The following is a 16208-nucleotide window of genomic DNA, read 5'->3' on the forward strand; positions in this document are numbered from 1 at the left end:
GCCGGGCGTGGACTTTATCCCTCATGCGACCTGAGACTAGGTCTCCCATGCTAGCTATGGTGGGTACAAGTGCGGTCACTGCACGGAGGTAGCCGGGGTCAGTGGAGCATTGTATGCCAAGGCGGTGAGGCCTGGACGCGAACGGGGAATCGATGGGGACAGTTGTCATGTGTGGGGTCGGAGTACCCTGACATGCCGTGTGTTTAGGTTTACCTTGCAAGGTTAAAACTCGATTCGAATCGTCTGCTTCTCGCAGCTAATGAGACTGCTTGATTCCTTGTACTGCATCGAGTAAGAAGTGAAATGTGGTTTCATGAGATAACTTGTTGATTGAACTAAATGATTGTTACCATGTATGCTTAGAAGGAGCAAATCTAGCTAAGTTAATGATGATAGAATTTGAAAAGCTAAAAATTGATTTTAGAAACAGCTAGTGCTTTTGGCAAACCAAACCCCTCAGCCAAATAGCTGCATAGTCTAGAGGTAGAGGAGTAGACTCCTCACACCGGTTAAGTCTAGCTGAGTATTAGTATACTCAGCCTTGCTTGTGGCACAATTTTTGCAGGTACCATTCAGGAAATGGTTGATGGTGTGACTTGGCCTACCACCCTGCCACCGGGTTGGACGGTCGAGTGGGATGTTGCTCCGGCAGGAGAGGAGCACGAGGAGTAGTGGGCCAGGCCTTGCCCAATTCCTCGATACCGACGACATCGATTATCCGCTGCACTTTATTTTGTGAACTTTATTTGCTACGCAAAAACTCCGATTTATGTAATAACTCAGTACTTAATTTGAGGTTTCCTGTTTTATTGTATTTCTTCTGTGACTCACCTTCGAGTGAGATTGTGGAATTTGATCCTGGTTAAGTGGCTCTATCAGACTAGATCTGAGGGACTGACGGGTTATTCCGATTTAAGTGTGTTACGGCCCCTGAGGCGTGACTTAGGCACTTAAGCTGGAATAATTCGGGCGGTTCTGCCACAATAAGGGCTTATATTTCACTCACAAGTATCCGTTTTTGACGATTCATGCCAAAGGGGGAGAAAGTATTAGCCCAAAGCAAAAGGACCGCACCACCACCAATTTCAAAAAAATGTGTTCTTTCAATTTGTATTAAAGAAGTTTTTCAATTGATATCTTAGGGTTGATATAATTTCAAATTGGTATCACCCCTTTCAAAATTATAATTAAAACCCTCTTGAACACTAAGAGGAGAATTTCATTAAAGGAGAGTTTTGTTTAGTCAAAGGAAAAGCATTTGAAATAGGGGGAGAAAATTTCAAATCTTGAAAATGCTTCTCAAAATCTTATTCATATACCTTTGACTATTTGCAAAAGACTTTGAAAAGAATTTCCAAAATATTTGCAAAAACAAAACAAGTGGTGTAAGCGTGGTCCAAAATGTTAAACTAGAAGAAAGCATCCATGCATATCCTATGAAATGTATATTGGTTTAATTCCAAAGAATCTTTGCACTTATCTTATGCAAACTAGTTCAATTCTGCACTTATATATTTGCTTTGGTTTGTGTTGGCATCAATCACCAAAAAGGGGGAGATTGAAAGGGAAATAGACTTACACCTTTTCCTAAATGATTTTGGTGGTTGAATTGCCCAACACAAATATTTGGACTAACTAGTTTTCTCTAGATTACAAGTTATACAGGTGCCAAAGGTTCAACACAAACCAATAGAAAGTCCAAGAAAGGGTTCAAATGAAAAGAGTAAAAGACAACCGAAGGCTGCCCTGGTCTGGCGCACCGGACTGTCCGGTGTGCCACCAGACAGTGTCCGGTGCATCAGGGAGATCAACTCCAAACTTGCCACCTTCGGGAATTTGGGAAGCCACTTCGCTATAATTCACCGGACTATCCGGTGTAGCACCGGACTGTCCGGTGTGCCAAGCGGAGCAACGGTCGCCAGCGCAATGGTCGAGTTCAACGGTCGGCTGACAACGCTATAGTGCGTGGACTGCGTGCGCAGAAGTTAGAGCAGGAGCAGATGGCGCACCGGACAGTGAACAAGACCTGTCTGGTGCACCACCGGACTGTCCGGTGGCCCGCATGTCAGAAGCTCCAACGGCCGAACCCTAACGGTTGGGTGACGTGGCTGGCGCACCGGACAGTGTCTGGTGGCGCACCAGACTGTCCGGTGCACCATACGACAGCAGCCTTCCCCAACAGCCATTTTGGTGGTTGGGGCTATAAATACCCCCCAACCACCACTCTTCATGGCATCCAAGCATTCACTACTTCTCATTCAATACAAGAGCAATACACAACACTCCAAGACACAAATCAAAGCCACCGATCGAATCAAAGTCCACAATTCAACTCTAGTTTTTAGGACTTGTGAGAAGATCGACTTGTGTTCTTTTGTTGTTCTTGTTGCTTGGTTGGCCTTTCTTCTTTCTCTCATTCTTACTCTCAAAGCCTTGTAAGCGAAGCAAGAGACACCAATTGTGTGGTGGTCCTTGCGGGGTCTAAGTGACCCGTGAAATCAAGGAAGGAAGCTCACTCGGTCTAAGTGACCGTTTGAGAGACGGAAAGGGTTGGAAGAGACCCGGTCTTTGTGACCACCTCAACGGGGAGTAGGTTTGCAAGAACCGAACCTCGTTAAATCAAATCACTGTGTCATCCGCTCTTATTCGCTTGTGATTTGTTTTCGCTCTCTCTTTCGGACTCGATTATATTTCTAACGCTAACCCCGACTTGTAGTTGTGCGTAAACTTAATAAATTTCAGATTTGCCTATTCACCCTCCCCCCTCTAGGCGTCTTTTACATATTAACCTAACCAAAACACGTATATAAATATGACTCAATATTAACCTAATCGTTTCATATAAATCACCTTCGAGGTGTGGTCGCGGTCGAGACGGTGGGTCGCGGGCGAGACGACAGGGCGCGGGGTCACGGGCGAGACGGCGAGACGCGGCGGCATGGAGGGCGCGACGGCGAGCGAGCGAGGGCATGGCGGGGGGCGAGGGTGTGGCAGACGGCGGGCGGGCGCGGCGGGGGGCGCGGGCACGGCGAGGGGCGCGTCGAGGGGCGAGGGGCGCGGCGGGGTGCGGCGGTGCGGCGAGGGGCGGCGGCGGCGCAACCGAACGGCGAGGGGCACGGCCAGACGGCGAGGGGCGCAGACGGCGACGGGGCGGCAACGCGGTGAGAGTGTGAGTGAGAGTGAGAGAGTGAGGAAGAAAGGGCTAACTGTCGGTAAGTAAATGGTCTTTGCCGAGTGCCCGTGATCTGGCACTCGGCAAAGAATTTTTTTTAAAATTTTTAAAATATACTTTGCCGAGTGTCCCCCGGGCGACACTCGGCAAAGATTATTTCACTACACTTTGCCGAGTGTCAACCATTTGACCCTCAGCAAAGGCTTCTTTGCCGAGTATCATTTCTAGACACTCGGCAAAGTACATTTTTATTTTTATTTTTTTCAACCAAACTTTTTGTGGTATGTTCCTACACTATGTAGACCTACATGTACCATTTTGGGACAATTATAACAGAGTTTTCAATAGGTAGTAGATTTAGTTCGTTTATTTGAATTTCTTCGGAAAATTCGGATTTGAACTGCAGGTCACTCGAAACTTGAAAAACCGTGCCTGCAAAAATGATATCCATTCTACTTAGCACAAGTTACGACCGATTTCAGGAGCGTACCGGAAACTTTGAGCAACATGCTCACTAAACATGGTCGTGAACTTGCCATCCACGTGTTTAAAAATTGTATAAAACACAAACAAAGTCAGAAAATCATGAAACTTGTCCACATGTCATGATATCATATATAGAGGCTGTGATAAAAATTTGAGAAAGTTTCGAGAAAGCTGTGACACACTATGTGTAGAAACCTAAGAGATCATGTGTGGATCTCTATGATTTCATGTGAGGATCTCTTAGGTTTCTACACATAGTGTGTCACAGCTTTCTCGAAACTTTCTCAAATTTTTATCACAGACTCTATATATCATATCATGACACGTGGACAAGTTTCATGATTTTCTGACTTTGTTTGTGTTTTATACAATTTTTAAACACGTGGATGGCATGTTCACAGCCATGTTTAGTGAGCATGTTGCTCGAAGTTTCCGGTCCGCTCCTGAAATCGGTCGTAACTTGTGCTAAGTAGCATGGATATCATTTTTGCATGCACGTTTTTTCAAGTTTCGAGTGACCTGCAGTTCAAATATGAATTTTCCGAAGAAATTCAAATAAACGAACTAAATCTACTACCTATTGAAAACACTGTTATAATTGTCCCAAAATGGTACATGTAGGTCTACATAGTGTAGGAACATACCACAAAAAGTTTGGTGGCCAAAATAAAAAAATGCTTTGCCGAGTGTCCACAGAAGACACTCGGTAAAGACCCTCTTTGCCGAGTGCCAGATAGTTGACACTCGGCAAAGAATCTGCTTTGCCGAGTGCCGGCTTTCGGCCCTCGGCAAAGGCTGACGGCTGTCAGATGTAGACGACCGCTGACGGCCCTTTGCCGAGCGCCATCTTTGCCGAGTGTTTGCCGCTCGGCAAAGCAGTCTTTGCCGAGTGTTTCTCTGTGCCGAGTGTCCCACACTCGGTAAACAAGTTCTTTACTGAGCGCAGGACTTTGCCGAGTGCGGCTCTCGGTAAAGTCTTATTTGCCGAGTGCCCGATAAAATTAAAAGCACTCGATAAAGAGCCTGGCACTCTGCAAAGGCCCGGATTCTGGTAGTGGTTTATATAAGCTAATAAGTTGACTCTTTTGTTAAAGGTGTTCTAAGATCGTCTTCGACAATAATCTAGCTTGCTGCTAACTATTTGATGCCAACTCATCTACATTGGTGGCACATTTAAGAAATTTTAAATTTGTATCTTCACTCTCCTCTAATATCTAGTACCCACCGGTTTATTCCCTTTCTTCCTCCCAACACCGTATCGACCTTTCCTTATCTAAATTTATAGGGACAAAAACACTATATAAATAGAAGAAGCTGGTGCTAAATTGAAGTCAAACGAACGGGCTAGATCGAAGGATGGACCATGGACGACTAGCACTTGGGGAAGATGACAAGGAAGTGTACATGCGGTTATGGATGTCAATATTGTGGATCGAAGTCAGGACAGCGATCGACCATGTCAAGGTGAGGCATGAGCGCTTGGTGACCTAGCAGTCAAGAGGATGAGTAAAACACACATCATTATGGAGGAGGCATAGCGGATTTGCTACATAAACGGGTGGTTTCAGCCTTACAACCATGGGCATCTGGTTTGCCGAGTTTAACCTCAAAACTTAGGGAGGATTCCGAGCAGCACATAGTGACATATATCCATGCTAGCGTCGAGGCTAAACGAAGGGGAGAAGCAATCATGGCCATCCAATGTGTATCATGTGTGTTTTTATGTATTATGGACCATATCGCTCCTAAGTGCATTGGTAGTTCTAGGGTGTGTTTGGTTTGCTTTTGTCTCATAAAAGCCAAAAGCCAAACTAAAAGGCTGGATCCAGAAAACAGTTTTTTTCTTCTAAAAACCGACTTTCTTGTAGTGCAAAACTAAAATCATCTTTAGATCTACTTTTAGCGGTTTTCAGATGGAATTGTGAATATATATATATGGAACGATTTTTAGTGGTTTCCATGAAACGATTTTTAGCTTTTTAGAAGTTCACCGCCCATAACAACTTTTTTTCACAGCTCACAGCCCACAATAGCTGTTTTCACATCCACAACCCAACTAAACAGACCCCTAGTATTAAACGATGAGCAGTCAGGGAATATGTCAAAACGCCAATAAATAAGGTAGATGGGTGATGGAAATGTATCTCTTTCACTTCATGTTTTTTCACTATATATATAGGAATATGGCCAATCTTATATATCGACCGAGCACCCACGTAAACAAGGACTAAACCGTCGTAAATAGTTACTAGGTATGTGCCCGTGCGTTGCAACGGCGTACAAAATATTTCACAAAATATGAGTGTTAGAGCAACTCCAATAAATATCTCAAACATGCTTGTTTGTTATCTAGGAAGTGGATGTGAAATCAAATCTTGTAAAAGCAAGCAAAACAAAAAGACTTCATGTCACAAGATACCGCTTAAATTGAAAGAATATATGTTTTTAGCGTTATTCTTATAACAGATCATACCATTTCGACATCTTTAAACTTCTTAATATTGTAAAAAAAATCAGAGGTGAGTTTAAGCAGATTAAAAGGTGATATCAAATTATTATTTTGATAGCTTTAAACTTTTTGATACCGTAATAAAAACCAGAGGTCAATTTGAGCAGATTAAAAGGTGAAGTCAAATTACCATTTTCGTTTTGGGACTACATGTTATGTCTTTGATCTTGGCCACCGTGGTCTCTTCACCCTTCTTGGCAGTCTTTGTATTCTTCTGCTGATACATGTATCTGCTCGGCACCTCCCAGCATGTCTGTTTGATGATTTTGTACCTGACAAACAATAGTCACATTACCTTGTCACATATAACACCTCCGCTGAAATATGTATATCTTCACACAAAAGAAAAAATAAATCCTAAAACAATACGATGTTCTTGAAATAAGAAGTTGTTGTGTGTGGTTGTAAACTTGCTTGCAAAAAAACATGTGAAGCTTTGTAGGGTCGTCACAATCTGTTCAGCCAGAGATTCTATACTGCTACGAGTCTACGACAAGACAAACACATGCTCAACACTAAACTTGATTCGATTTCCCTTTCCATCTCCAGCTACACCTCATTGCAAAGAATCTGATAAAAGAAACAAAAATCAAACAATCCCAAATGACCAGGCTAGTTGCCTCCCTAAACCGAAAGCAGCTGGAGCAGCTCCTGAGCTCAAGCAGCTTGTTCGGCGTGTTCCCCTTGCTCTGCTTGGACTCGACCTTGTCCTGGTTGTCCTTCTTCACATGCGGGAGTAGAGACAACACGTCCTCCATCAGATGCCTATACCTACATCGAGCACGTACACATGAATAAAATGGAAATCAAAAGACTGTAATGAAAAAAAGAGGGAGCACTCAAATATACGTGATGCGGTGGAAGGATTAAGTTTCTTTTACTACATGTGATTAGTATCATTTTTATACCCTGTTAATTTATCTATCTTATTCTTGTCGGGTGGTGCTTCATTGGAATCATTGGCTAAAGGAGTTGTACGCTTCTCCCATAAATTCACCCTTTCAGGATTGCAGGATCGCTGGTTTTTATTGTTATATGGCTAAAGGGGCTGCATCGAAGTTACAGGGGAAATGGCATGCCCTTGTATGAATTAAAGGGTCTACAGACCTTAGGCTCAATCTTGCACATAGCTGTTCACGACTGCCTCTGTAGATTTCTTGAATTGTTCAATCCAGTGGTTTCGCATACAACCTGTAGGATGGAAGAAATAAATTATTTCAGGTTGAACAATTTTCATCCTATGAAGTACTAATATTTTCTGGAGATGAAGATATATTTCTGATGTGAATCCAAACTATATTGCTTAAAGACAGGAGTAATATGATCCAATGAATCATTGAAACCAATTTGTATATTGCCCTTTCTTAACGCTATAAGACATAATTAGTACGAAAGAATAGAATTGAAGGAGAAATATAACTAAAAACATGATTATTCGACATAGTATAGATAATGTGAGTAATAATAACATTAGTATGTCATATATGTCATAATAGAACCACAACCGATATGCCATCGAAACAAAGTATTTATTCTCGCTAACTCGAGCAGAAATAGCAACCATCTCCCACTCTGGTCTTCCAAGGCGGAGCAACCAAGATAGACAGCGTGACGCAACAGCTCAGATCGTTATTGTGTTGCACGAATAGCAGCCAAGGACACGCAGGAAACTTGCAACTTCCTGTAAAAACACATAAACCCATGGGTTAATAACTTAGGAGAAGGATGAAAACACTCTCAACACATGCTTAACACTTATTTAAAACAGATGTTTGATACTGATTATGTTTCAGAAGAAGGATTGTAAATAAATCGAGTCATCCCTAGACTATAGGGTATGTAGATGGCACAACACTAACCTCCAGACCCTTCAAGGCATTTTGTGTGCGGACATCCGCCATCGACGCTTCGAAATAGACGTAGAAAATGTAATTGAACAATCTGCAACCAAGACCCTGAGTTAGTGGCCAATTTAGCCATGTACAAAGCATGCAATTGTCATCTGGGTGAATATTTTGAAAATGCATTTGCTAAATATGTTTGAATTTTTAGATGCACAGATTTCCCCCACTTTCCAAATGGCACGTCAGACAGTAAAAGATTATGCAAAAGATGGATACCAACTTGTCCTCATGGTAGCCAAGAATCTCATAATGTCCTCATGGTAGCCAAGAATCCCATTATGTCCTCATGGTTGCCAAGAATCCCAATATTGTGAAAACCATTGAACCACGATGATTCAAACCACCACCGTTTAGGATTGGCACAACCAAGGTTGATGACAAAATATGCTCCACTCAGGCATCACCACTGACAAAAGTATGAAAGCAAGAAAAAGGGAAGAGTTTCAGTCAGAAACTGAATTTCTGGGCGGAGGCACATGACTCCATCAGTGGCATGAAAGGCTCCAAGCAAAGTTGAAAGGAACTCCAAAGCACAGTAGACAAGATCAACCATTACAGAGGGTGTCCCATATGTTTATATGGCTTAAATACGCAAAGAGGGCATATAATAGTCCAAAATGATGTTGATGCATCGATAGTGCAGCTATCTATAAGTAGTCCATTCTGCATTTTTTCACCTTGTTTCAGCAATGGCAGATTTCAGCTGATGGCTACTTGAAACTGGTGCTTTAAAGGAGCAACCAACTTCTACTTTCTATGCCCTCTTTGTTAGGTCGAAAACATTAGTGGTATATCATCTGTTCCTACCATCAGGTGAACAAAAGTATTAAAAGAGTTTACCTGCAATAATCAAAGAAAGAATTGAAAATATATAAAAATGGGCCCAGTCCATGCACAAAGTGATGATATTTTTAGCTGCTATAAATTCTAAAAACGAAAATTATACAGTCAGACGAGTAGATGCATAGGTGAAATTTGTAAAGATAGGATTGCAAACCTGTTGGTAGCATCAAGGACCTGAAGCATATGTTTGTTGCTTGTGTGTTCAAGTTTGCTGCAGCAAGTCACCTACTAATACCTTTAGAAATGTTCCAGCTACAACTCGCAGCTCGAAACAGTTGCAGCGACTTCCCATTCTGTACGTTCACTCATTCATAAGGGATGGTACATGAAGAACGATAAATGTAATGCAGGGGGTGTGCATTCTCTAAGTTGAGCCTGATTGTTCCTTCAAATTGTCATCAGATCAGAGTCAGGTTTCTCCTCTGAATCCTACAACTATTTCAATCCTAGCAATCGTACAACTATTTCAATCCTAGCAAGTCGGCTAAACCAATCCCAAAACCATAAGCCATCAAACCATGTGATCGTCGATGACTTCGTAGAAAAAATTGAAGAATCTAGCACAATTGTATCTCTTGATGTATTGTAGCAATTGTGCTAGATGTATTGTAGCAATTGTGCTACAATATTTTTTCATGCGATCGATGTGTATCTCTTAATGTATTCATTGGCTAAGAGAAATCACCTGATAAAAGAGTAGCAGAGATCAGTTAAACCTTTCCAGCTTGGTTGTTCATTTTGCCAATTATTCATCAAATCCTAAAGTGCAGCAACTGTAGAAATCATTAAGCTAACATTAGTTGATCATTTCTGCATTAATAACTCTAGTAGTTGAATAGTTCTTATGATCGTAAATTACATATTTATAACGTCAATATAATATTATTATTTTGTGTGATGCAAGCACAAAGTGAAGTAGTGAAAAGCATGAACACGAATCTTTAGTTGTGTTGTTTTAGAAATAGCACTCACAGTAAACTGTGCACGGACACCTCGTAGACTTTCTCGCTCAAATGACTCAAGGAACTGGATAGGAAATGATCTAGCACTCAAATATACGTGATCCTGTTATGTTTTCCTGATGGATGGATTATCCAACACATAGTGTTGTTTAACAAAATTTTGAATTTGTGACATGTCTAACAATACTTCAATTTTGCAAGTAAAAGATTGGTTGATTTTGTAAAAAATGAATCTGTCTACTCTAAACTCTAGTATCTGACACTTAGTGTTGGATGGCCGATGGCCTTTAAAACACTCAAATATGGTCAAATGGCAAAACCGAGTGTACAGAACAGATTTTACAAGACTATATATACAGTCACAAAAAACACGAATTAACCAAATAATCTCTATGAAGCATTGCAACTTTTACTGCCTACTTTTTCCAGGGAGATGGTTAAGGATCTCAAAAGATGAGCAGGAGCGACATCTGAGGACGACTCACCGGCATCTCGCAGTGCTGATGAGTAGGGGAGGCGGACTATGAGGAATCAATGACAGGATCAGTGTTGCTTAGCATGGCACTCACCGCTAGTCGTGCCACTGGATCTAGTGAGAAAGAAGAACATAACTATTGTATCTAATGTTTTGCGCTAAATAAAAAACAAAAATTTGTTTCAGTAACTATTCCCACAAGAGGGGGGCTAAAAATAGTTGGTTATAAGTTATATAAAAAAGTTTTCTTACCATTACCCTGTCCTTGTTCAGAATTATCCTTCACCCTTGAACCCTGCAAGCAAATTATTTGTTAATACCAGTTAGTATAAATTAGTATGAGGATGATCATATCCAACATACAAAGGAAGAAAAATGCAGGAAGGTAGGATGCATCCTTCTAGTTTGTCCATGAGCTAGCAGGTAAACCATGTTGGAAGTGAGGATAACATAGATACATCTAACTTGAAGTCACTACAATAACCAAAAAATATGAAACATAAGACTAAATTTGCAAATTGTAAAGTATCTCATACATGGGCAATTAATGAAACTTAATACAAGGCTACAGTTTGATTCTTTAGAATTTGTTTTGAAAAATGAACTGGATACTCATTACTCAGCAGACTCTTAAATATCACGTACACAGACAGAACCAGTTGCAAAGTGTTCCAAATTGCACCTCTCACGCACTCAATCTGCATACTGCAGATGCTGCTCAGAGGATTTCAAGATTAGCACATAAATTACTCCCACAAACTATGCTTTCCATAATGAGAAGAGAGACAGTAACATACTGCTTTGGAATTTGTACTAATAGCATTATGAAGTAAAATGTTAAGTAATATAATGGAATGGCATACACTTTCTGAATTTGTACTGCTTCCTTCAGAAGAACTCCCGCTTCCACTCTCACTGTATAAGAGATAGTGGATTCAATATTTTATCTGTTAGTATAACAAAAAAATTAAAGAAATTACCTTTGTGAAGAACCTTCATTGGAGGAAGAAGTTGAAGGCTTTGTCGGTGACTTGTTATTTTTTACTGCAACAACATCCAGACTACCTAAGCTTCCTTTTGATCTCTTGAGGGGAGCCTTCCGCTTATTTTTATTTGATTTATTTGTCGCTGTACCACCAGCACCAGATGTCTCACAACATAACCCAATCAAAAAGAAAATCTTATCTGCTTTGAGGAGACAGATGGCATAAACATGACTCAAACAAATAATTTCCTATGTAATAAATATAAATGACAGATAACAGTTGAGATGGAAAGCTTTAGAAAGGAAACAATGAAATTATGCATCCATTCTGCAACAATCAATAGATCAAATAAAAGGCGCCCATTAACTTACTGGAGTTTGAACTGTCCCGTTTGCATAGGATAAGGACTGTATGGGTGTGAACCCTGACAAAAAAACAAGGACATTTTAGTTCATTACTATATCAAACACGCGACGCACCATCCGCTCCGGCGCCAGCCTGGCGCCAATGGCCACCTCGAGGATCTTGTTGAACATCACCTGGAAGTCAGTGTTCGTGCCCCACGCCATGCTTTGGATGAACCTTGTCTTCTCAGAGAGGGTCTCGCCGGTGATCCTGTGGAGCTCCGGCCGCCTGCTGAAGGTGACCACGCGGCCGCGCCATGGGTCATCGCTGAGCTCGGACACGAGGAGGCCGAGGGCCACGCACACCTCCATGGGACGGCCGTACATGCTCCCGGACATGTCGCACACGGCGACGCAGTTGCTCAGCTTGCTGAGCGCGCGCATGTCGTCGACCATGCACTGCCACTGTAGGTTGGCCGCGACATGTACAGAGCTTTGGCTAGGGTGCCAGCATTTGATTTATCCCTGCCAACATTGTTATCTACAGCTCCGTAGGGGACGAGATTGTACCCTTAGACATGCTCGGCTAGAAACCCAACAACTGGTGGAGCGAATGAAGCTAGAACTGACTCAAAAGAACGATCCAATGCATAGATTCTTGTCCTTGACCTCTCAGGTACAATCTCAACAAATATCGGGCTGCACATTAGATAGAATCATTATTGTCGGCACTCAAGAATTTCATAGAGCTACTCTTGCATGTCATAAAATACATTTTATGCCCTGATCAGTGAAGTACTAATGCGGAAACGAATGAAACAAATAAAAGGTGAAAATATACTTGCTTGTTAGTTGCAGGACCATTCCGGGAGATGCTCAGACCCATGATAAACATGACAAGTCCATGCAAGGAACCAGAAGAGTTATCAGGGAGCCCCAAAAGCAACAGAGAAGCCAACGAAATAGCAGAAGCTGAGCTTATCTGCGACAGGACTATTCGGCCGGAATTCGGGAAGCGAGTAGCAAAGTGATCCCCCATCTTTCCACCTAGCAGCCCTCCAAGTGAGCTTGCCAGTGCAAATGTTATCATCAGGAGCCCAGTTCTGTTGTGCGTAAACCCCATCAACTCCAGCCACATTGGGGCAAAGGCCAATGTTATCATCAGGAGCCCAGTTCTGTTGTGCGTAAACCCCATCAACTCCAGCCACATTGGGGCAAAGGCCAGGGCAGACCATGGAAACGAGCCTGTGACACCCTGAGCCACAATGATCTGAAACGATGAGATCTTCACAACAGCCTTGGCTTCTCTCACCAAATCCTTCATCTCTGCCATGCAGACTTGCGTAATAGCTGCTCGCCACTTTCAACATGGAGGAAATGAGGGTCCACTGCAAATAGGCCAACCAACACACCGACTACAACGCTTATAACAACAACAATGTGAAATGCAACACGCCAGCCGGCAATACCCATGACTGTGGTGGGTGCAAGCATCAGGGAAAACAAACCACCAATAATTTAACCTATGTTTCCTGTGAGTTGAAGCCATCCAAATGCTGCACGGCGATCTCGTGCGGGAGCAACGCGCCCGCGGCGATCCGCTTCTTGTCGGACTTGACGTCGGCGAGGTAGGCGTTGAAGCGGTCGACGTCGTGCTTGAAGAAGAGATCCATGTAGTTCTTCATGGCCACGGAGGCGACGCGGGTGTACCTAACCGACTCCCACGCGCGCGGCGGAGCGGCACGGGCGCCACCCTGTGGAGCCGCTCACGCGCGCGGTACGCGTAGTGCTCGTCTGCGAGGTCTGCGGCGAGCTCGGGCGCGGAGCCCTTGGGGAAGAGGCGGTGCGGCGAGCTCGGGCGCGGAGCCCTTGGGGAAGAGGTGGCGCGGCGAGCTCGGGCGTGGATCCCTTGGGAAGAGGCGGCGCGCGACGGCCTCACAGATGAGCGTGGAGTGGTCGTAGGAGGAGTCTAGCGACGGGCACCACTTGGCGGCTAGCGAGAACTCCCGGACCTTGCCGGCCGTGAGCTTGCGCATGTCCTCCGCGATGAGCCCCGCGAAGAGGTCGGTCGTGCAGGAACCGGTAGGCGGGGTCGTTACTGACTTACTGTACATCTCGACCGCCCTCGCAGCGGCCTCCGCTCTCCTGGTCCGGTGCGCCACCACGGCCGCGGCCGTGAGTCCCCGGTCACGCTCCAGGCTGGCCACGACGCGCTCCTCCGTTGAGCCGACGCGCGTGGCCTGTTCCGCACGGCTGCGACGCGTACGGTTGCCAAACCAGACGCGGCCCCGGCTGCACGCCGTGGAGGTTGGCCAGAGGCAGAGCGTGGTGTCCGGGTCGGCCGCCCAGGACCGACTCCACGGAGGATGGCCACGAGGCTGGGTCACTGCGCTGGTGTCGAAGATCCGTGGGCGGCGATTTGGGGTGAGGAGAAAGGAGATTTGGGGCGGCTGGGACTATAGGTGTATGAAAGGGAATTAGGCTTACACCTATTCCCTAATTGTTTTTGGTGGTTGAATTGCCCAACGCAAATAATTGGACTAACTAGTTTGCTCTAGTGTATAAGTTCTACAGGTGCCAAAGGTTCACAATAAGTCAATAAAAAGACCAAGAAAGGGTTCAAACAAAGAGAGCAAAAGACAACCCAAAGGCACCCTGGTCTGGCGCACCGGACAGTGTCTGGTGCACCACCGGACAGTGTCCGGTGCACCAGGGCACTCGAGGCTGAACTCTTCACCTTCGAGAAATTCAGAGGGCGCTTCGCTATAATTCACCGGACTGTTCGGTGCACACCGGACTGTCCGGTGTGCCAGTGGAGCAACGACTACTTTGCGCGCAACGGACGTCTGCAACCGCATTCAATGCGCTACAGTGCGCGCCAGAGTCAGAGCACGCGCAGTTGGCGCACCGGACAGTCTACAGGACCTGTCCGGTGCACCACCGGATAGCCCAGAGGCCCCACAAGTCAGAGCTCCAACGGTCGAACCCCAACGGTCTGCTGATGTGGCTGGCGCACCGGACTGTCCGGTGCGCCATGCGACAGCACACTTCCAACGGCCATTTTTGGTGGTTGGGGCTATAAATACCCCAACCACCCCACATTCAATGGCATCCAAGTTTTCTACACGTAGACCTTACAAGAGCTATAGCATTCAATACAAGACACACCAAAGAGATGAAATCCTCTCCAAACTCCACACAAAGCTTTGGTGATTAGAGAGAGAGATTTGTTGTGTTCATTTGAGCTCTTGCGCTTGGATTGCTTCTTTTCTTTCTCATTCTTCTTGTGATCATACTCAATTGTAACCGAGGCAAGAGACACCAATTGTGTGGTGGTCCTTGCGGGAACTTAGTGTTCCGTTTGATTGAGAAGAGAAGCTCACTCGGTCTAAGTGACCGTTTGAGAGAGGAAAAGGGTTGAAAGAGACCCGGTCTTTGTGACCACCTCAACGGGGAGTAGGTTTGCAAGAACCGAACCTCGGTAAAACAAATCATCGTGTCTCACTCTTTATTTGCTCACGATTTGTTTTGCGCCCTCTCTCTCGGACTCGTTTATATTTCTAACGCTAACCCGGCTTGTAGTTGTGCTTAAGTGAATAAATTTCAGATTCGCCCTATTCACCCTCCCCCCCTCTGGGCGACTTTCAATTGGTATCAGAGGCCGGTGCTTCATTAGAGCCTAACCGCTCGAAGTGATGTCGGGAGCATCCGCCAAGAGGGATCTCGAGACCGGCGACAAGTCCGCAAGCTCGGGAAGAACACACTCAAGGGAGTCCTCCCACAAGAACAAGGAGGAATCATCTTCCTCCATCAAGTCCCATCGAATGGGTGACAAGAAGAAGAAGATGAGAAAGGTGGTCTACTACGAGACCGACTCTTCGTCACCCTCCACCTCCGGCTCGGAATCGGCCTCCACTGCTTCAAAGCGCCATGAGCGCAAGAAGTATAGTAAGATGCCCCTTCGCTATCCTCGCATTTCTAGACGCACTCCATTACTCTCCATTCCATTAGGCAAACCACCTATGTTTGAGGGTGAAGATTATTCTATGTGGAGTGATAAAATGAGGCATCACCTAACCTCACTCCACAAAAGCATATGGGATATTGTTGAGTATGGAGTGCAGGTACCAAAGAAGGGAGACAAGGATTACGACTCGGAGGAGGTCGAACAAATCCAACACTTCAACTCCCAAGCCACAACTATACTCCTCGCCTCTCTAAGTCGAGAGGAGTATAATAAGGTGCAAGGGTTGAAAAGCGCAAAGGAGATTTGGGACGTGCTAAAGACCACGCACGAAGGAGACGAGGTGACCAAAATCACCAAGCGAGAGACGATCGAGGGGGAGCTCAGTCGCTTCTGGCTTCGCCAAGGAGAGGAGCCACAAGACATGTACAACTGGCTCAAAACCTTGGTGAACCAAGTGCGCAACCTCGGGAGCAAAAAATGGGATGACCACAAAATGGTTAAGGTCATTCTTAGATCACTTGTTTTCCTTAACCCTACTCAAGTTCAATTAATTCGTGGTA

At 44.6% G+C, this 16208-nt stretch overlaps 2 long non-coding RNA genes and 1 pseudogene across 2 annotated transcripts; all 3 read right to left on the reverse strand.

Moving 5' to 3' along the window:
* Positions 1-7792: 7792 nt before the first annotated feature.
* On the reverse strand, positions 7793-8328 carry LOC103626096 (uncharacterized). The gene is made up of 3 exons (XR_002261896.1): positions 8288-8328; positions 8027-8108; positions 7793-7848 (listed from the first exon to the last, which is right to left on the reverse strand). It is a non-coding gene; the product is annotated as an uncharacterized lncRNA (long non-coding RNA).
* A 1219-nt stretch (positions 8329-9547) lies between these two features.
* LOC103628063 (uncharacterized) overlaps positions 9548-16208 on the reverse strand; it is a 47682-nt pseudogene continuing 41021 nt past the window's right edge.
* On the reverse strand, positions 11221-11492 carry LOC103626097 (uncharacterized). The gene is made up of 2 exons (XR_002261897.2): positions 11332-11492; positions 11221-11266 (listed from the first exon to the last, which is right to left on the reverse strand). It is a non-coding gene; the product is annotated as an uncharacterized lncRNA (long non-coding RNA).

Source organism: Zea mays, chromosome 5, assembly GCF_902167145.1.
Source record: "Zea mays cultivar B73 chromosome 5, Zm-B73-REFERENCE-NAM-5.0, whole genome shotgun sequence".
Taxonomy (NCBI): Eukaryota; Viridiplantae; Streptophyta; class Magnoliopsida; order Poales; family Poaceae; genus Zea; species Zea mays.